Genomic DNA, 22,398 nt, shown 5'->3' on the forward strand with positions numbered 1-22,398 from the left:
AAGCTTCTTATTTATGAATTTTTATTTCAATAACAATTGTTTTTAGTTAGTGATGTACACCTAGCTATAGAACTAAAATGTTCTACATAGATGTCATTAATGTTTTATAATACTGTTTGGTGAAGGAGATCCTGACTCACTCTTCATCTTCGTTCACTATTTAAATGTGTTTATGTAACAAAACTTACATGGAAAAAATATTAATTTAACAAAAAGGTATGAAATATGATCATCATTTTTAAACTGATATGTATGTGGTTGCGTTCTTTATATTAAATCTCTCATATTTGTAAGTTATGTGACATGTAAAGAACTAAATAAATTTTGTCTACACGGTCGTCAAGTATGAAGTCTTATTTCTAAAGCGTACATAATTTGTCGAAAGTAAAGCGAGATTATGAAACTATATTACTAACTTTACATAACAAGTTAGCTAAAGCAGCATCTCGATAAAGTATGACTAAACATGCATGAGAAATAATATCTAAATTAAACTACCATTAAGCTGAATGGTAAATGAAAGCAAAACCTGTTCAAAGGTATGAGAGAGGCGAAATAGGATACTTGTCTATGGAAAAAATGGCAATCTGTGAAAATTTATGTAGGGGTGATAGCATGTCCAATCATGCATCACCTTCATTTTTTGCCGACGCCCCTTTTGACTAATCGTTGTGTGTCTAACAAAATGTTGTTAATTGTATTAAGCAAACCGTTCATTTTAAAAGTAAGAACAATTGTAAAATAAGCAAATGTTGAACACAGGAAGAATGTATTTACACGGAAAAAGGACGCACCCAAATCTATTTTTGGTAAATGTTGATTTATGCAACACAACGAGCTTTTAAATTTATACTCTTTGTCATGTTTGATTAACAGTTTTAAGGTTTGCTTACATTGCAACCTTTAATGTTGTATCCACAGTGTCTTTATTGATCATTAGTAATTATAATTGCGTGCAGCTGATGTTTGCCATGTATTCATGATTTACAATGGTTTATTAAATGACAAAGGATTTTTATACTAAGAACCGGCTTATGCAAGAATATACATGTATGGAATTTTTGATTAATGAAGGAAAAAATCCATTCACAGTTGCGAAAATCGTGCATTAATTATTGGAAATCAAATCCTGTCTCAGATAGCTGATTCTCTATTCCTGAGTTAAAAATTATGAAACTTTATAAAACTTAGCAGTAGTCCTTTGGAATTTGACTAATGTCAATGTCATTATGTACTCTGCATGAGGCTCTTATTGATGTATTTTTATTTCTATAACAATTGTTTTAAGTCAGTGATGTATACTTAGTTATATAACTAGAATGTTCTACATAGATGTCAATAATGTTTTATAATACTGTTTGTTGAAGGAGATCCTGACTCACTCTTCATCTTCGTTCACTATTTAAATGTGTTTATGTAACAAAACTTACATGGATAAAAGATTGATTTAACAATAAGGTATGAATTATTTTCATAATCAATGATCATCATTTCTAAACTGATATGTATGTGGTCGCGTTCTTCACATTAAATCTCTCATCTTTTGTTAGATATGTGACATGTAAAGAACTAAAGCAAGCTTAATTTGGACGACGAGGTCGTCAGATATGAAGTCTTACTTCCACAACAAAGGTAATTTTACAAAAGTAAAGCGAGATTTATATCTACATTACGGACCTAATAAATTAGCTAAGGAAACATCTAGATGAAGTATGAATGAACATGCATGAGAAATCATATCTAAGTTGATATACCAACTTTTTAACTATTGAACATATACTGCATGGTAGGGAAAAACAGTAAAACCTGTTCAAAAGTATAGGTAGGAAGAATAACATGAGAATATTTTTTACATGTAGGACGCTGAATTTTCTTTACTTACCTTTGCATCCATCTTTAGTGGATACAGTTTCTGAAGAGGCCTGCTTATGTATAATAGTTTTCCCTTGCTAACAACTTTGACTTGTCTGACTATATTACCTTTTCCTTTGACCAATATCTCAATTCTTGCTATTTTCCAAAATCCTCTTTTCAAGCTTTTCTTAAACACAAGAACTATATCACCTACTTTCGGACACAAACAACCCTTTACTTTGCCGACCTTATGACACTTCCTTAAACTTGTTAAGTAATCCTTCCTCCACCTGGACCAAAAATGCTTTCTCAACCTCGCTAAATTCCCTAACCTACGCTTGACCACTGCTGCATCTTCGTCATTAATAGTATGCAGAATTCTTTCGTCGGGAATAGATGTTAATCTTCTTCCAAATATAAGATGTGCAGGAGTCAGTACATCTACATTCACTTCATCTTCATATACATAAGTCAATGATCTAGAGTTCAACGTACCTTGTACCTCAAATAATGTTGTTAACAATTCTTCCTTGTTCAGTTTAACGATACCCAACACCTTCCTCAGACAACTTTTCACCAATGCTACCATTCTTTCAAGAAATCCACCTCGCCAGGGTGTCCTCGCCAAATTAAAGTTCCATATCAACCGATTATCTTCCAATCATGATTTTACCTCCTTACTTCCATAAATCTCCTTCAACGCTTTCTCAGTTGCTTTAAATGTTTTGGCGTTGTCCTAAACTATTAGCGAGGGTGCTCCCATTCTAGCAGTAAGTCTTCGCATACAATTCAAAAAACAACGATCGCCAAAGTTCACTTTCCTTGAATTGTGATGCCGTAAATCCTCATAAACCTAAGTCCGCAGGATTGTCTACACCCGGACAATGTTTTCAATGATCTTACCTGCTCAATCTTAAAATCTCGTCAACTCTATGGCACACAAACTGTTTCCATTCTCCCCTATTACCGATCCAGCACAATGCAGTCATACTGTCCAACCAATAGTATGTACCATTAAATTAAACGTAATCATCTAAGGCCAACTTCACTGTGTCCATCAACTGTGCTAATATTCTAGCTCTCATCAGTTCTAGTCTGGGAATTGTCTGCAATTTTATTAGCGCTATCCTTGTTTTCGACGTAAGCAACTCTACGTGGTAGGCACCGTTTAGCTCTGTCACAAAACATACAACCGCACAGTATGCCTTTTGGCTAGCATCTGCGTACCCATGCAAGTAACACTTTACCTTACCAAGTAAATTACCATACCCACATCTCGCCACAACTAAATCTCTGACTCCCTCTAAATCTTCTATCCATCTCTCCCAACGTGTTTTATTGTCACCTTCCAGCTCATTATCCCATTCAGCTTTCTCAATACACAGCTCCTGAAACAATAAATTAGCATAAACTACAACTGGACTTATAATACCTAAGGGATCAAATAATCCTGCAAGTATACTTAGTATATTTCGTTTACTTGGGATGATTGCCTTTGCTCGTTTAGCCAATTTCCAGAGGCTAAATACAAAGCGATCGGACTTGTACACTCCCATTCCAATCCTAGTACTTTCTCAAATTTTCCATTGATACTATTTTCCCCAACTGATGCTTTGGTATAAGTTTGCTCATCAGCCTTTCGAATTACTAAATTCTGCCCTTCTTTTCTCTAAAATGCTTCTTTCTCTCGCTTCTATTTCTTTCGAAACATTGTCATCGTTACTTAGCCACTTCCTAAGCCTAAATTCTCCTGCAGCCAATCGGTCACTTGCTGACTCATACAACCTCATTACCTTTTTCTTGGATTGTTTACCGGACACTAGATCATCGACATAAAAGCTATCTTTGAGTTTTGTAACAAATTACTTGTCTATCTCTATGAATGAGTCTAAATGATACTGCAGTGTTGCATTTAACAAAAATGGAGAGCAGTTAACACAAACACTACTCTCCAAAAAGGTAATCTACAGGTTTCACCCTCTCATCGTTTACACCATCAACCCATAAAAATCCTACGCAATCCCTGTCCTAAGTATCAACTTCTATATTCAAAAATGCCTTTTCAAAATCTGCCACAAAAGTGAATCTCTTCTCTCTAAGCCTTATCAAAATATGAAAGAGCAATGGTGCTTATTTGGGTCCCACATGCAAGCAGTCATTGAGCGAGGAAGCCTTGAGTGACTCTTTACACAACGCATCATAAACAACTTTACCTTTGTTGTTTTTTCTTCCCTGCGAGTAACCGCATGATGTGGTAAATAATGTATTTTATCAGCTTTCTCTAGTTCTATCACTGGTTCTATAATACCTCTCCTCAATTGATCTTGGATTGTCTTATTATACTCTTATAAAATTTCTGTTCCATTTTCAGCCGTACTAAGTGGATTGTGTTCCCCGAGACAATAAACGCATTTTCTTTTCGCTTTACCGTTCCTTGACTCCTCTTTGCAACTCTTTTGCTTCGCGTGCAGTGCTGATGCTGACGTTATATGTCTTTGCCGCGACGTTTCTCGTTGTTTCTCCACATCCTGTCTCTTGGTTTTCTCACCGATCGGTGTGTGAGCTTCTCGAAGCTCCAACTTTTTTTTCTTTCAACGCATCTTTCATTGACCAATCCGTGAGATCGAACCTCTTGTTATTGTCAATCGAAATGCGTCCGGCAACTTCGCAACGACTTCCGAGTAGTATAGTACATGGGGGTACGAGTGCACTAAAAGTGCACTCATATCCCCCATGTACTATACTACATATAACCGTGGGTAAAATCTATCTTTATAACAGCGCAAAATAAGACCATGGTTCAAAAGGCGTCCCTCAGTAAAAGGTCATGTAAAAAAGCTGCGTAAAAAAGTCATTGTTTCAAAGTATTGTGAAAAAGGCCATGGTTCAAAAGGCGTCCCTCAGCAAAAGGCCATGTAAAAAAGTCATTGTTTCAAAGGGGGGTAAAAAACTCGAGTTTACAATCTATCGTTTAAAAATATGGAATCTATATGTTTTTGAAATATATAGGTGCGTTTAAATTTTACAAACAGTCTTTACAAACAAATGTTAAGAAAGCATCGTTTCGGAGGGGCTCGGCAGCGCAAATTTTAGCGTAGCTAAAATTGAGCAGGGGATGGAGCCCCGAGAATTCAGGCGACGATGGTGGGAAATTTTTCACGAAGTGAAAAATTGGAGTCGCCCCCCCGTGGTGTCCGAAGGACGACAGACATAAAATATGCTCTTTAAAAAACCGTCTTTATAAATAAATGTTAATAAAGCATTGTTTCAAAGGGGGTAAAAATCTCGAGTTTACAATCTATCGTTTAAAAATATGGAATCTATATGTTTTTGAAATATATAGGTGCGTTCAAATTTTAAAAACAGTCTTTACAAACAAATGTTAACAAGCATCGGTTCGGAGAGGGTTCGGCACCGCAGAGGATGATGTGATATCACGAAGTGATATTGCTCCATCCTCGAGGAGGGGAATGGAATCCTCGAGAATTCTGGAACCCAGGTGGGGAAAATTTTTCACGAAGTGAAAAATTCGGGGTTCCCCCGTAGATTCGATGAATATTCGAAGAATATTCGAGAATAACAGAGGCTTAAAAAATGCTCTTCAAAAAACCGTCTTAAATAATCAAGTGTTAATAATCAAGTGTTATTAAAATATCAGTATCAGCGCTAGCTGGTTTTTAGAGGCGCGCGTGTCTTAGTGCATGTTTTTCAACAATGGTTGTTTAATGTAACCAGCACATTTCATCAGCGCATGTATAATAATACAATGTTGTACAAAATATGGAATCTATATGTTTTTTTAATTTGTCTGTCAAGCGAGTGTCATATAATTTTTGTTAAAATTGTTTTTAATAATTGCTTCAGGATTTTGAATTCTTTTGTATATCGCTTTTGTATTAATTACTTATTACAAACAGTTATGTGATATGTAGTCAAACATGAGGAGCAGGTATGTATGATTTTACTCTAACAGAGGCCTACGCTACATGCTTACTACACATTATAACTGTTTGTTAATATTTAGTTATTTCAATTGATAAGATAATGGCCATAAGCATAACTAGTACAACCATCATCTAATATGTACCGTTTATCATCAAAACAGCTGAGTGATACTTTATTAATTTCATAACTACTAAGTTGATGGTTCACACTTCTAATAGTTTTCATTGTATGATGCATTTGTTTATTTTCAAATAGTGTTTTTTTATAGTCTTCATGTTTTATTTCGTTTTTAATAATATTTGTCTTAATTCCTTTAGCTTTCTTATCTCCGTTATTATTATCTTTAATATAACTATACATCTTGCTTCTTAAACCAACAAATTCTTTAACTACTATTCCAGCAGCTTCATCTTTCATTTTACCAATAACTTTTTTATTAGTTTTATCATGATATTTATGGTATTCCGGGTAATCACTAAAATCAAATTTATCTTTATCAACCCAAAATCTTGATAGACATCTTCAGTTTCGATTTCATATGTTAAACTATCTGTGTCTGTGAAAAGAAGTTTAGCTTTATCACCATATTTCTTCTTGATATAGTTGTAATGAAAATCATACATCAACGTTTTACTTAAATCTAAGATACACATACCAACATATGCAGGCTGTTAAGGGTTAGTGTTTCTTTGATCTTATGCACAGCCACAAGGTTCTCATTGAAAATTTTACTACTTATATAAGTAGGTTTTGAAGCTAATTTTAATAATTTATCTTTATTAGTTACTAGTCTAACATCTACTCTTTTCCGTAAGTTTTCCATGGTCTTACCGAATACCGAATTATTCATTAATTTGAAGAAGTCTTTTTCAAAAGAATTTTTTGCATTAGTTCTTTTTTGAGTATTAAAGTCTATGTATTTTTTCAACCATGGAGATTGATTAAATTCAAGTACTCTATGTACTTTTTTTAATTTTAACCCAAGATCTAAGTATAGTTGAAGATTTCTATAATGTAAAACGTATTTGTATTTATTTTGCAATGTAGGTATTAACTTATTAACTAAGCCTGTTGATATATTGTAATTAGAAGCAATTGTCTTACAATATTTTGACAGCATGCCGCTAGTTACCTTAATTTTTTCAGGGCAAACAGGATAATCATTATGTATATCATGTAGTTCTTTAGGATATTCTAAATCAACTTCTAAAATTAAACCTTTTTACTATCTACTTGATATTCAGCAAGGTTTATATTGTTAATCTGTTTCTCAGTTAACCATTTGAAACCACCAGTAGGTAGGTTTTGTGACATAGCCCACCCATACAGGCTGTTAGCATCTAAATACATTATATATTTTGAGGGTTTATTCTTATTAAATATTTTCATATACTTATTATTAGCTTTACCATATCGATTAGCAATATAACTAACGCCTCCTCTCATACCCTTTTCAATGAATTGAAACATGTCAATATCAGTCATTAGTTCTAATTTAATATCTGTCATTTTCAACATAGCATCCCATGAAAGACCAGGACTACTAAAATAGTGACATGGGTCTAATTTATAATATTGAAAACATGTTTTTCGAAAGTTTTCAAATACATCAGCTAATAACAAAACATCAGATTTCAGATACAGGTTGTGATACTCACCCATGTTTTTGAGATTGAATGTATTCCACACTTTTTGTGCATGCTTATAAGAATCATCTGATATATTCTCATCAGTAAGAATACTATAAAAGTCTTTTTTTGAAGGCAACCCCTCATCAAACTTTTCAAAGCTATCCATATAATCATATGGGTAAATACCTTTTTGTGCCATTAAATTAAGTTTTTCACCTTTAAACTGCTTAGAGGTGTATTTAAACGATTCTTTAGGTAGGTTACTAACAAGCTTTTCTAAACTAGAGCTCATAAATTTAAAACTATCAATGAAGGTGAGATGGTTACCTAGCATAAAAGCCATATATTTTTCCATGTTATTAGGTATAGCATTTATATTCATCTGTGTTTCTTCACCTTTTTTGTTTTTGTATGTATGCTTATTAACAATAGCTCCGATTTCTTGCATAATGAAATGTGAATCATATCCACATAGATTGTGAAATATTACTGGTATCTTTAATTTATCAGAGCCTATTCTAAGTTTTAAATTACAATCTTGATGTGCCGAGCCTCTGTATTTGCCAGTGATATGACAATGGTCTCGAACTCGAATATCTTTGTTAGTATATTTTTTGTTACAGATATGACATTCATCAGCTCTTTTAAATTCTTCTTCATTATCAGATGTCATTTTTAATGGTTTATTGAAGTGGGTTTTCATAATATTTTTACAATATTTAACTTCTTTTAACATAGCTTCCATAAATTTGTAAACAGCCTTTTCACCTCTATATAGTTGAATTGGTTTTGTGAATTTATCATCATAACAACAAACAACTTTATATGCATAGCCACAGTCAGTATGCTTCTGATAGGCTTCTGTATATGATTTTTTATTATTTTGGTTACAACCAGATATCTTTTCTGTAATAGCCTCAAAGTCAGCATATATGGCAAATGATACTGGTTGTTGCTTATGGTAGTTGTTGAATTTAAGTATGTTATTATTTTTATCAGGCATTCTTATTGATTGTATACCATTTATTAATATACAGTTTTCTATATGGTTATTTAATATTTTTTCAGAACTAAAACATTGAAGACATCTCATACAAAAATGTTTTCTTTCTTTATGTTTAGTTTGATTGTACATAAATTTATTAAAATCTTTTATTAATACATAATGTTTGTTTTCATTATCAGTTATCAATAGTAGTTCCATATGGTCTTCAAATTTTTCTTTTGAAATGAATAATGGATATGGTTTTTTATCTTCATAACCGAAAACGTTAATGTTAATTCTGTTTTGCTTTTCGATTTTATTATAATGTTTAACATTCACTGGAAATTCAACCCCAGAGTAGTCTAATTTGTTAATATATTCCTTATCAGATTTTTTTATTCGTTGGGGGGTATTATTTTGTGGGTTAATATGTCTAATATGACACCATCTAAAACATTCATTATCTCTATTTTTCATATTTATCAAACCTTTTTTACTATTTTTAAGTTCTTGTGGTAAATTAATGTATGAACTCCCTTTAAGTGGTTTATATTGTACAACATTAAGATAATGATTATTTATAGAGCGAATAACCCATGAGAACCTTCTTTGTATATTTATCAATCTTATTTAATATATTTTGTTCTGAAATTTGTAATTCATTGATTTCATTATATTAATAATTGTTAAAGCTGGACTGTTGAAATAAGCAATTTTTGTTAAATAACCAGCAGTACCGCCATCTTTTATTTCAAATTTTTCAAATGTTATTTTAAGAGTTTCAATATATTTAAGTGCTTTCATTGATGTTAATATTTCTTTAATATAATATGTAAGATACTTCCTAGTGTTCTGTAATTGTTTCAATGGATCTTTATTATTAATAATACTTATTTCATATGACTTTGTATAACCTTTAAGAGCATTGTTTGTTTCTCTTATTTTAACTCTAGGTGTTGGTACTGGTTTCTTATTTTTATCTGATAACATCTGTGTATTGCTCTCATACTCTTTAACCATCTCTTTTACACTCTTTCTCGGTTTTGGGACTGGTGTTAATACTTTGATTAATTCGTTTTTTCTAAGTTTATAATAACCTTTAACTTTTTTTTCTTTAGCAATAACTTTTAACTGTTGTACAGTCATTTGTTTGATATTTGATTGTGATAGTACTTTTTGTACTGGTTTGGAAATTGAAGTATTATTAACTTCAACCTTAGGCTTTTGATTTAATATTATATTGATTAAATCGTCTTTAGTCAAATTTTGAAGTTCATCTTTATTCATATTAGGCATACTATATAAAATACTCATGTCTTTAAATACCTTATGTTTTGTTTTATCTCTATTCATATATATACTATATATTTTATTTTATTTTTTTTAAACACACTAATTTTAATTATAGAAATAAATCTATATTTAAAACTTTTTATAAAAACTATATTTAATTTTTTGAATTTCTTAAATGTTTTCTAGTTCTAAGATGTAAAGTTTTATATGCTAAACTATATGTTTTATTACATAAATCACAATGCCATGGTTTTGAGAGCATATATAATGTCCTATGTTGTTTGATTTGTTCTTTAGTATAAATTTTTGGTCTTCCTCGTATTGGTTTATCTGAACACATATATACTAATACTATATATTTTATTTTTTTAAATAGTTATTTAATGCGTTTAAGATAAATTTTTATAATACCATTAGCACTTGAATGATTACAATATTCATATAAATAAAATTTTATAACATGAATATCTGTATCTATATTGTTGATTTCGTATTTAAAATAACAATCATCCCATCCATGATATTTATTAAACAGAACTTTAGTAATATGTGTAAACTGTGGTTTATAAAAATCACTACTCATAGTATCTTTATTAGATGGTTTAAATGTATTTAGTATAATCGGTTCATAATCAATATTCATTGCACACATAATATGTAAAATTTTTGTTATATTTTCTATATTATATTTATTTTTTGAAAAAGATAACCACTCACTAGTGTTCAATTCATACTCTTTATATATATGTCCATCCGTATCGTCTTTATAAAAAAGCTCATATGTTAATTTGTGAATATACATGTTTTTGTCTTTCATTATTTCATCTAATAAATCTAAACTAACTTCATGTCCTTTAAATTTATATACATCTTTATTTTTTTGAACCACAACCATTCTATACTAATACTATATATTTTATTTTTTTTAAGATGCGTTTAAATTATCTTTTGATTTATACAATGTTTTTTCAAAATCTTTCAAAACAACTTCTATATTAGAACTAGTTTTTTTACAACATAGAATAAAATTTCTAATCTTTTTTAATAGATCTTTAAGATTCATATATAATAGTAAATTTTTTATTTCTTTGACTCTATCCAATTTTTATAATAAGTACAGTTAATGTCTTTATCCCACTCAAGGATTTTATATACTTTACCAAATAATCTATCATCAAAAATCCTCTTTGTCTTACTATTTTTCATATCTTTAACATGGTGTTTTAATGGTATACCCCTCCTATTAGCTAAACGTATTATATAATAGTTATACATGCTAATATTCTTTTTCTGTATCAACTTATATTTAATCATTGTACTAACAACCTTTATAAAATCATTTGTAATCATCTCACCATATTCAAAAGTTACACACAATCTAATTTTATTATAAAACCATTTCTTTCTTGAATGAACTGATCTTTGACATTTCCAAATTTCAGGTATCCATTCATTAACAATATTATATCCAAAAACAGTACCGCAGTGTATACAAACATTCATTTTATTGTTATCAGAAATAATTTCTTGATTTTCGCAACATAAGTATGTCTTAACAGACCTATTAATATAACTATCACATATCTTTTTATTACAAAAGCAACAATTTACGTAACCAAAAAACTCTTCTAACTCTTTATGAATCAATTTATTACAATACATATACTAATACTATATATTTTATTTTTAAGTAATTTTATATAATAAATATCCAGATATAATACCAATCACAACCATTGTACCAGATTGATAATTTTTCATATTCTTAGATGGTTTGTAAAAGTCATTTAATTGTGGTTCTCTATGAAATGTTAACCCATTGTAATGTATCGTTTTTACTTTTCTAAGCGCATCTAAAGCTTTGTTTGTAAGTTCTATATCATTATCAGCATATTGAAGTTCTTGTCTTAACTGTTGTATTTTATCATGTTGCTTGATTTCATTTTCATAGAACGCCTCTTTAGCCTTTTGTAGTTTTCTAAAGACTCGTGGTATCTTTTCATTTCCTCAGCATAACCGTTTTTATCAAGTTTATGAAATAAAAGCCTGCTAGCTAAACCTAAGCCATTAACAACAGCTCCAAAACTGTTCCAACTCCACTAGTAATAACACTTGTCATATATATTTATACAGATTTAAATGGATTTTCAGGGACCCATTTTTTATCTTGAGCATATTTAACTAGCATTGTTGATGTTGTAATAGCAATAGCTAGTTTTGTAAAATCTTTAATATTATCAGTATCTGTTAATTTTTGACCTAGTAGTTTTTTAGACACCATAGAAAGACCTACAGCAGTTGTTGTCACAAGCACTGCATCAAAAGCTTCATTCATAAATTGTTTCTTATTCATAGTATTACTCATATATAATAGGAAATATTTTATTCAAATGAGTCTAAATTATATTTTTTATTTTTTTGTATCAAAACATGTTTTTCACTAGTTGTTTCTTCTCTCGCTTTATCGTTTGTTAATTTTTCCTGCCTTTTATCATTTTTCCTTGTATAATAGAGACTAGCAATAGCAGTTAATACTCCAATAGTCCCAAATAAGAATCCATAATTAATATTCCAGCTATTATCCTCAATTTTCTTTTTATTTTCTAATTCAATCCTATCTCGCATCTTTTTTCTTTAGAAGCTTTTGATATAGCAGCTAAGCGTTTACCAGCTTCGACTCTAATAGGGTCTTTCTCTTTCTTAACAGTAGTTATCTTTAGATTTTCTTCAGACATGTTATATAATACTGTAGATTTTGTTCACAGATAACTAACAGATAATCTTATAGATAATTTACAGATAACTCACAGATCTTTATATTTTTTGTTATATTTACTCACCATACTATCTATAGTAGTGCAATTGTATATTATAATATCATCAATAACTTTTATGTCTGATAGAAATATCACTTCATCATAAGGTAATCCTCTCAAATATGATCTTATATTCATAAGTATTTTTTCATATGATGTATATGCAAATTTACACATTTCTAAGTTATTATTAATCTTACTCTTAACCATATAACCTTGAACTAAAGCACCTAGGCCTGATAGGGTAGCTATAATTATCGGGTTTAAGGTTATACTACCAACAACACCACCAGTCGAGACTAGAAAAATACTTCCCATGTTTAATGATAGTCTAATTTTCTTTAATTTAATATACTTCCATTTATAACAGGTATACATCTTGTGATAGTATAAATACAACTTTTTCAGCTTTTCAAATTCATCTTTACTCAACTCACTCGAAATATGATTAAAATCTAGAACTTTTTTCATATTATATTATAAAACATATTTAACTAATATGAATGATGATAGCGTTGATATACCGAGTAAAGTAATCATATCTGTTTGATGGGGATTATTTACTATCATTTTTGTATGTTTATGTACTAATGGTTTTTTATACACTTCATCTAGAGTATCTAGGTGTTGTGAGGGTGTATTATCTTGATGTACTTTTTTAGGTTCTTCCTTTTTAACTCCATAATAATTTATTTTAGAATTAATACCGAATTTCATAGTTTTATTAGCTAATGTTAAAATATTATTATACCCATCAATCTTTTTATTCAATATGATCATACGGCTGGGTATTAAAATCATACCAGGGCTGATTGCCATATTTAAAATAACATTCGTGTCTTTTATACTTTTTCTCATGTTAGATATCAATATAGTCGTATCATTCTGTACTATAGTATCCTTTAATAATTTTCTAAAAACGTTTTGAGTTTGCATGCTCTTAGCTCCATGATTAACTATTGACCATCTTGTATTGGCTTGACTCCAAAATTGTATAAACAAAACTTTCAATGACTCTTGCAAAAGAACTTTTCCGATTAATGTAATACCTTCAGAATGATATGCAATGAAGCTCGATAATCAGTAGTCGAATATTGAAAATTAACATAATACCCATCATTGTTTTATCAAATTTTAAAATACCTTTATAAGGTATATGCTTTTCAATTCCGTAAAGTCATATTTGTCTAATAACGATGGATGCTTCATAAATTTTCTGATCTGATAATACAAATGATATTTAACAAGGCTTTGTATAATTCTACTTTTATCAAAATTTAAATGATTAAGCCCAATACCGCATAAAAACTGGCAACATAAGCCCCACAAATCATAGAGTAGTACTCTTCTTTTTTATAATTTAAATGATTTTTAATATTGTATCTTATACCAGTCGGCTGTTCTTTTTTACTTTTAATTTCACTTGTCCACGTGGCTGTTATAGGTGGTAAACTACTCATAAAATAATCATTCTCTGTGACATACAATCTGAAGTTACAGATATCAACATTTACCGGCCTTTGAAATGTAGGTTTTACAATAAACTTTGAGGTCCAGCGATGTAACATATGATCGAAATAATCCTCAGAATGACCTTCATCTCCATTAACAGCTGCTATTAGATTTGAAAACAAAGGCGTTTTAGTTGTTTCTAAATATATTTTTGGCCATGTTGGTACATGTTTTAAATCATCATCACCTAATTTTATAGCATTTTCTTCTATTTGCTTGTTTGACATATAATATAAGCTATGTTATATATGAAGTTTACTGTTTTTATAGACGGAGATAGTAAAAAAATTGACTTACAAGAAAGTATAGTAACAACTAACTATTCATATTTATATATTCAAAAAGCTTATGTGTATTGGGAATATAAAAATGTGAAATTAAATAATACTTTAGCTTTTACAATAGGCGCAACAAAATATAATATAGATGCTGGTTACTGGACTTTTAAAATGCTTAAAACGTTTCTTGAGTCTGTTAACGTAAAGCTTGAGATGGTAGAAAACAACGGAACTTGTAAAATAACTAATAATAATGATGAGGTATTAGTATTGGCTGATACTCTTATAAAAATGCTAGGTTCTAATGATACTATAAAAACTATGAAAAAAGGTATTGTACAAAATGGTGTTTCTAAAGTGGATATAAACAGAGGATTAACGTTTTTACAAATTTCTTCTAATCTTGTAAATTCAAGTTATAATTATAACCCTGAAGGAAAAAAAAGTAATATAGCTTTAACTTTACCAGTAATAACAATTCAGTCGTTATTTGGTACTTTATACGAATACAATGATATTGAAAGTAAAGTTACAATTATAAAAGGAGCTTTTAACGAGTTAATATTTAAGATATTAGATCAAGATGGTAACCCTCTTAATGTAGGTAGTTTTCTACTTGAATGTTATCTTGAGTAAATTAAATGAATGAAGACATTAAAATTGAGCAAAGTTTAAGAGATATTTATTATGATCCGAAAACAGGATATCAATCAGCAGAACGGTTGTATCAGAAAGCATTAGAAGAAGGTGTAGATGTTAGTAGAAAACAAATTAAAAAATGGTTAATATCTCAAGATACATACACTAGATATAAACCTATTATTAGAAGACATAAATTTAGACAAACAAGGGTAAACTATCTTGGTGAACAAATACAAATGGATTTAGTTGATATGGGTTCTTATAAGTATAAAAACAATGGTTATTATTGGATATTAACAGCTATTGAAATATTAAGTAGATATGCATTTGCTATCCCTGTTTATAGGAAAGACACAAATAATATGACAAAAGCTGTTGCAAAACTATTAAGTCAATTTAAAGATAGATTTAATGATTACCCGAAACTAGCGCAATTTGATGATGGTAAAGAATTTTATAATGTAGGTGTCAAATCATTATTAGAGAAACATGGAATTAAGTACTTCTCTACTAAAAATGATAAAAAGGCTGCGATTGTCGAACGATTTAACAGAACGCTTAAAACATCAATGTGGAAATATTTTTACAGTAAAGGAACATATAAATGGATTGATATATTAGATGATTTAGTATATAATTATAACAATACAAAACACAGTACAATCTTGATGAAGCCTAAAGATGTTAATAAAAATAATGAAGATGAAGTATGGAATACATTATACGGTCATGAAGTTGCTTATTTACCATTACCTAAGATTAAAATTGGTGATATGGTTAGAATATCAAAGTATAAATCTATATTTACGAAAGGCTATGAAGCAAATTTTACAGAAGAGCTGTTTAAAGTGACTAAAGTTATTAGAGGAGATCCAATTTATATGAGATAGAAGATTTAGAAGGAGAGCCTATAATTGGTAAATTTTATGAAGAGGAACTATCAGTTGTGAATAAGAAAGATGATGTTTATAGAGTTGAAAAGATATTAAAACGTAAGAAGGTTAAAGGTAAAAAGATGGTTTTAGTTAAATGGTTAGGTTATGATAATAAACATAACAGTTGGATTCCTGAAAGTGAAATACAAAATATAGAGTAATCTATATAATGGCAGAAGGAGGTTTTGATTATATTGAATTAAAAGATGATAATGAATATAATAACGATGATAATGAAGATAATGAAAATATTGCTGAAACATCATTTATTAATGATAATGATGATAAATTATTTATTACTTATAATGATGGTATAACAATAATAAAAAAGACAAATAAAACTAATACTCTTCCTGATGTTCCTACTTCCACTCCTGTTTATACAAATATTAATAGACCTGAAAATGAAGTTTCTTTTGCTGTTGAAAAGTTCATTACAAAAAATTATAAAAAAGAATTTAGATTTAATAGCCTAAAAGGTATGGCAGCTTATGAAGGTTTAAATTTAAAATTAAATTGAGGTAAAACTGATATAAATAATATTACTTACAGACCATTAAATACAAGAAATAAGCGAGGTAAAGGTATAATTGTTTTACAACGTAATAGTAATGGAATACTACAATATAATAAACATAAAAATGCTAAAGAAACTGTTAAACAATTTAAAAACGAAATTAAAAGAATTATTAATTTGCAAGATGAATTTATAAAAACTGAAGAGAGTATGCCTATGGTTGATTTAAATAATCAATATACAGAGAATTTCAATCAAATAACTAATGAAGAAATTAGAGAATATGTAGGTGTAATGAACCCCTCTGAAACTATTGATAAAAGAACACGCCCACAATTCATAGAAGCACAAATAAATTACTTTTCTGAAGAGCTAAACAAAACTATAGCTAGAATAGGTGAAATAGAAAATGAAAATGAAAATAGTATTGACAATATTGGTGAATTAACTAATTTACACGAAAGAGCCGCAGAATTAGAAACTATAATTAGAGAAGAAGAAGAACAATTAGAGAAAGAAGATGTACGAGAGAAACAAGAAGAAGACATTACTAGATTACAACGATTTAAAGAATGGGTTAAGGAAAATATACCAGGATTATCAGCTTTAGCTATATCTGTGGCTGGTATAATTACAACCATTGTCATTGGTGCAAGAAAAGCAATCCTACAAAGTGCTCAAGCTACTAGTAAATTTTCTAAGGCTTTAGTAAACCTAGGTAAAAAATTATGGCCATTGTTAGGACCATTATTGAATATTATCGCTCAGGCTATATCTTGGGGAGCTAAAGGTTTAGCATGGTTAGCTTCTAATCTATGGATTTTAGCTATTGCTGCTGCTTTGTTAATATATGATCAGTATAAACAAAGAAGAAAATAAAATATGTTTTAATATATATGAATAGATTATTACAAGAAGAGCTTTTACCTGGTTATAAAAGGACTGCTATGACAAAATTAAAGGTAACCGTACTTTTATAGTATAACCTTTAATCCTAATAGTCTTAAACCGAATGAACAAGTTTATGTTAATATTCCGAAATTAAAAGCAAATAGTTGCTTAGTGCCTGGTTCACTTAATCTATCGTTTGATCTTAAAATCAGTAATACAAAAGTCACTTTCTAAATAATCTCAGTCAGATTTTACAACATAGACTACAAATTAAAGTGGCTGGAGAAACCCTTTACGATTGTAGTAACATAATGTTATAAGTGTATACAAAGACTTGTGGTTGCCTAAAAGTGATCGACAAGGCCTTATTGAATATGGTATTTGTAGCGAAAATTTACGAAAACTTATTTCTAAGGATGATAGTGCTGCAACAAGTGGAAGTTCAGAAAAGTATCAGACAAATTAATGTATGATATTTATGGTACAAGACAGAAAATTAATATTGATAATATTCTTAAAGACCATGGTTGTATTGCCCTTTCAATATGAATAATAACTTTCAATACATAATAACATTACCACCAAGTGATCAAGTCCTTATTCCTCAAAGTGGTCAAAAGATCGGTGAGTATGAATTAGAAAATATTCAGCTGGAATATGAAACTATTGAAAATCAAGAAATTGCAGATGAGGTGACAAATTTATATTCTATAGGAAGAAGTCTATTTTATGAACATATAACCCTCTTAAAAAGAAAAATGGGATAAGTCAAGTACATTACAGAATATAAACGTCAATGTTCCTCGTAAATCAATGAAAGGCATTGTACTACTATTCACAGAAAATGTAGTTAGTGATAGTGAAAAATTTGAATTTCCATTAATTGATGAAGTTAAAGTGACTGTAGAAGGCACCCCAAATTGTATTTTCGCCAAGGTATGAATAAAACACTATTTTATGAAGAAGCAAGAAGTTTTTTGATAGAACTATTCCGATAGATTGCTTCATGACAATTGAAAAATTTTATAAGGATAAATTTGCATTAGTTATCGATCTACGCACCTTTCAAGAAAAAAATATTGCTGGTAACGGAAAACTTATCATGAATACTCAAAACGGCATTCTGCTTGAAATTAAAAAGAGCATATACAAAAGATTTAAACTGTTACATCTATGTTTTTAGTGATGCTCTTGTTCAATTTGTTAATAATGATTTACAAAGTATCCAATACTAGAATAACCAGTAATATATAAATGAATACACCCTTTAATATGATTATTGTAGGAATGACGAATTGTGGTAAAAGTCATTACCTTCTCACAATGTTAGAAAAAAACTTTAATAAACATTTTGATTATATCATTTTATTATGTCCAACGCTATCATATAATAAAACCTATCAAGAATGGAAATATATACATGATAATGATTTAATTAAAGTAGAATGTGACCAAGATCAGGTAGATATTGTTTTAAAATATGTTAGTGATGTATATAAAGGTATAAATATTCTTATTATACTTGATGATTGTGCTAGTGGCTTAGATGTTAAAAATAGGACATCGGAATTAGTACGATTAGGGTATAGTTCTCGTCATTATGGGCTTTCTACTATTGTGGTTACACAGCAATTGACAAGTATTGCCAAACCTTATCGCGAAAATATAAGTTATTTAGTTACATTTTATAATACAAACCGCAATGATATGAAAACCATATTTGATAATTATCTTTATGGTGTTGAAAAAGATGATATAGAAGAAATAACCAAAAAATTGAAAAATAATAAGTATGCACATTTAGAAATTCAACTTGTATACCCATACCAATGGAAAATTGTTATTCCGCAATAAAACATGTGTTATATATATGCCAAAGCGTAAAGAGCCTGAAACAATTGATGATATAATTAATGAGATTGATTCCGTAAATGATACTATCAAAGATGCTGTATGTGATGATAATATACAAGATAAGCCGCAAGAAAGTTTTAAGAAAAGAGATCAACTACTTAAACTAGCTGAAGATGGTGATTTAGACAAGTCAGTTTCTTACATTAAAAAAGCTAGTCAAAAAATTATTGATAAATTATACACTGAATACGAGAAAAACGATTACAAAAAACTAATGAGTTTTTAACTGATTTAGTTATATCAAAATTTTCAGATGTATTAAAAGGGTTTGATGTTATTAAAGATCCCAAAGAATTAACAAAACAGCTTAAATCAGACGACCTTTTAAAACGAGATGTGTACAGTTTAGTAGAAAAAGTATCCCCTATATTACCTTTTCTAGGTGTTTTATCTGGTGGTATAACAACCGTTAAACATGTTTACGAACATAAAAATAATAAACCGGATATAAAATCTGAGGAATAATATAAATGAGCTTATTTTATGGGTATGATAAAACAGATATTAATGTAAATATACAAGGATCTGTAGATAAAACAAATCTATCAGATCATTATTATACTAAAACTCAAGCTGATGGTAAATTTAATGACTACTATACTAAAACACAAGCTGATGGTAAATTTAATGACTACTATACTAAAACACAAGCTGATAATAAATATGTTTTTGTTTCAAGATTAGCCAACTATTATACAAAGAATGAAACAAATGGTAAGTATGCTTTAAGTTCTAATTTAAATAAATATTATACAAAGACTGAAACAGATGGTAAATATTATACAAAGACTGAAACAGATAATAAGTATGCTTTAACTTCAAGATTAGCCAACTATTATAATAAGAATGAAACAGATAATAAGTATGCTTTAACTTCTAATTTAACTAACTATTATACTAAAACACAAACTGATGGTAAATATTATACAAAGACTGAAACAGATAATAAGTATGCTTTAAGTTCAATTTAATAACTATTATAATAACAATGAAACAGATAATAAGTATGCTTTAACTTCTAATTTAACTAACTATTATACTAAAACACAAGCTGATGGTAAATATTATACAAAGACTGAAACAGATAATAAGTATGCTTTAAGTTCAAATTAAAACTATTATAATAAAATGAAACAGATGGTAAGTATGCTTTAACTTCTAATTTAACTAACTATTATACTAAAACTCAATCTGATAATAGATATGCTTTAAACTTTAATTTAGCAAATGAATATTATACGAAATCTGAAATAGATGATATAGTAAATAGTAAAGTAGTATATCAAAGTAACCAATTAAATTATACCACAAATGTTGATAGCCAACGAAATATTATCAGAATTGTTTTTAATAATATTAAATTTATTGAATTTACACTTTTATTAATAAATCAATCTGATAACTCTAAAACAATTAAATTAGATATTATGGTAGATAAGATTAACAAAAATTTATCATTAAAATAACAAATGATAATGAAAAAAGATAGCTAATGCATTACTAGATTTATATCACGTATACTGTGTTGATGATAATTTAAACTATATTTATATTATTATTGAACCAAAAATCTTCAGCTTCAATTGATTATGACGAATGGAAAAGAAAATGGCTGGCAGCATTTAATGGATTAACCAAAATGCAAGTTTATTCACACCATCAATCTACATTATCTATGAGATATAATGGTTATTCACAAAATTTCGGGGCTACTATAGAAGATAATATTCTATCAACTAAAAAATTTGTAAATGATGAAATCGAAAAATTAAAAACATTTATTAAAGATAACTATCAAGCTAAACCTATAGATGAAGAATAATCCTCATGTTTGACTACATATCACATAACTGTTTGTAATAAGTAATTAATACAAAAGCGATATACAAAAGAATTCAAAATCCTGAAACAATTATTAAAACACTTTTAACAAAATTATATGACACTCGCTTGACAGACAAATTAAAAAAACATATAGATTCCATATTTTGTACAACATTGTATTATTATACATGCGCTGATGAAATGTGCTGGTTACATTAAACAACCATTGTTGAAAACATGCACTAAGACACGCGCGCTGATAAAAACCAGCTAGCGCTGATACTGATATTTTAATAACACTTGATTATTAACACTTGATTATTAAAGACGGTTTTTTGAAGAGCATTTTTTAAGCCTCTGTTATTCTCGAATATTCTTCGAATATTCATCGAATCTACGGGGGAACCCCGAATTTTTCACTTCGTGAAAAATTTTCCCCACCCGGGTTCCAGAATTCTCGAGGATTCCATTCCCCTCCTCGAGGATGGAGCAATATCACTTCGTGATATCACATCATCCTCTGCGGTGCCGAATCCTCTCCGAACCGATGCTTGTTAACATTTGTTTGTAAAGACTGTTTTAAAATTTGAACGCACCTATATATTTCAAAACATATAGATTCCATATTTTTAAACGATGATTGTAAACTCGAGAATTTTACCCCTTTGAAACAATGCTTTATTAACATTTATTTATAAAGACGGTTTTTAAAGAGCATATTTATGTCTGTCGTCCTTCGGACACCACGGGAGGCGACTCAATTTTTCACTTCGTGAAGAATTTCCACCATCATCGCCTGAATTCTCGGGGGCTCCATCCTGCTCAATTTAGCTACGCTAAAATTTGCCTTCTCCGAGCCCCTCGAAACGATGCTTTCTTAACATTTGTTTGTAAAGACTGTTTTGTAAAATTTAAACGCCTATATATTTCAAAAACATATAGATTCCATATTTTTTAAACGATAGATTGTAAACTCGAGTTTTTACCCCCTTGAAACAGATGACTTTTTACATGGCCTTTTGCTGAGGGACGCCTTTGAACCATGGCCTTTTTCACAATACTTTGAAACAATGACTTTTTTACGCAGCTTTTTTACATGACCTTTTACTGAGGGACGCCTTTTGAACCATGGTCTTATTTTGCGCTGTTATAAAGATAGATTTTACCCACGGTTATAATAGCAGTATAGTACATGGGATATGGAGTGCGCACCCAGTGCCTCGGTATATGTATATCTCAATTACTGATTGAAGAATATACGGCTCGTCCACTCCTAAGACCTTTAAGGTAGCTTGTCTTGCGGGTGTATAACCGCCGAAGCTTGTCGATGTCTCCTTTTGTCTGTTACGGGTTTTAAGTTC

At 29.6% G+C, this 22,398-nt stretch overlaps 1 long non-coding RNA gene across 1 annotated transcript in view; it reads left to right on the top strand.

The window, feature by feature from the left end:
• The first annotated feature begins 1,418 nt into the window (after positions 1-1,418).
• The window catches only part of LOC124448887, a 55,310-nt gene continuing 34,330 nt past the window's right edge, over positions 1,419-22,398 (top strand). The window contains exons 1-2 of the long non-coding RNA XR_006949308.1: positions 1,419-1,458; positions 1,551-1,632. This is a non-coding gene — a long non-coding RNA (uncharacterized LOC124448887). The remainder of the gene's footprint in view (positions 1,459-1,550; positions 1,633-22,398) is intronic.

This window comes from Xenia sp. Carnegie-2017, unplaced genomic scaffold (genome assembly GCF_021976095.1).
Source record: "Xenia sp. Carnegie-2017 unplaced genomic scaffold, XeniaSp_v1 HiC_scaffold_23, whole genome shotgun sequence".
Taxonomy (NCBI): domain Eukaryota; kingdom Metazoa; phylum Cnidaria; class Anthozoa; order Malacalcyonacea; family Xeniidae; genus Xenia; species Xenia sp. Carnegie-2017.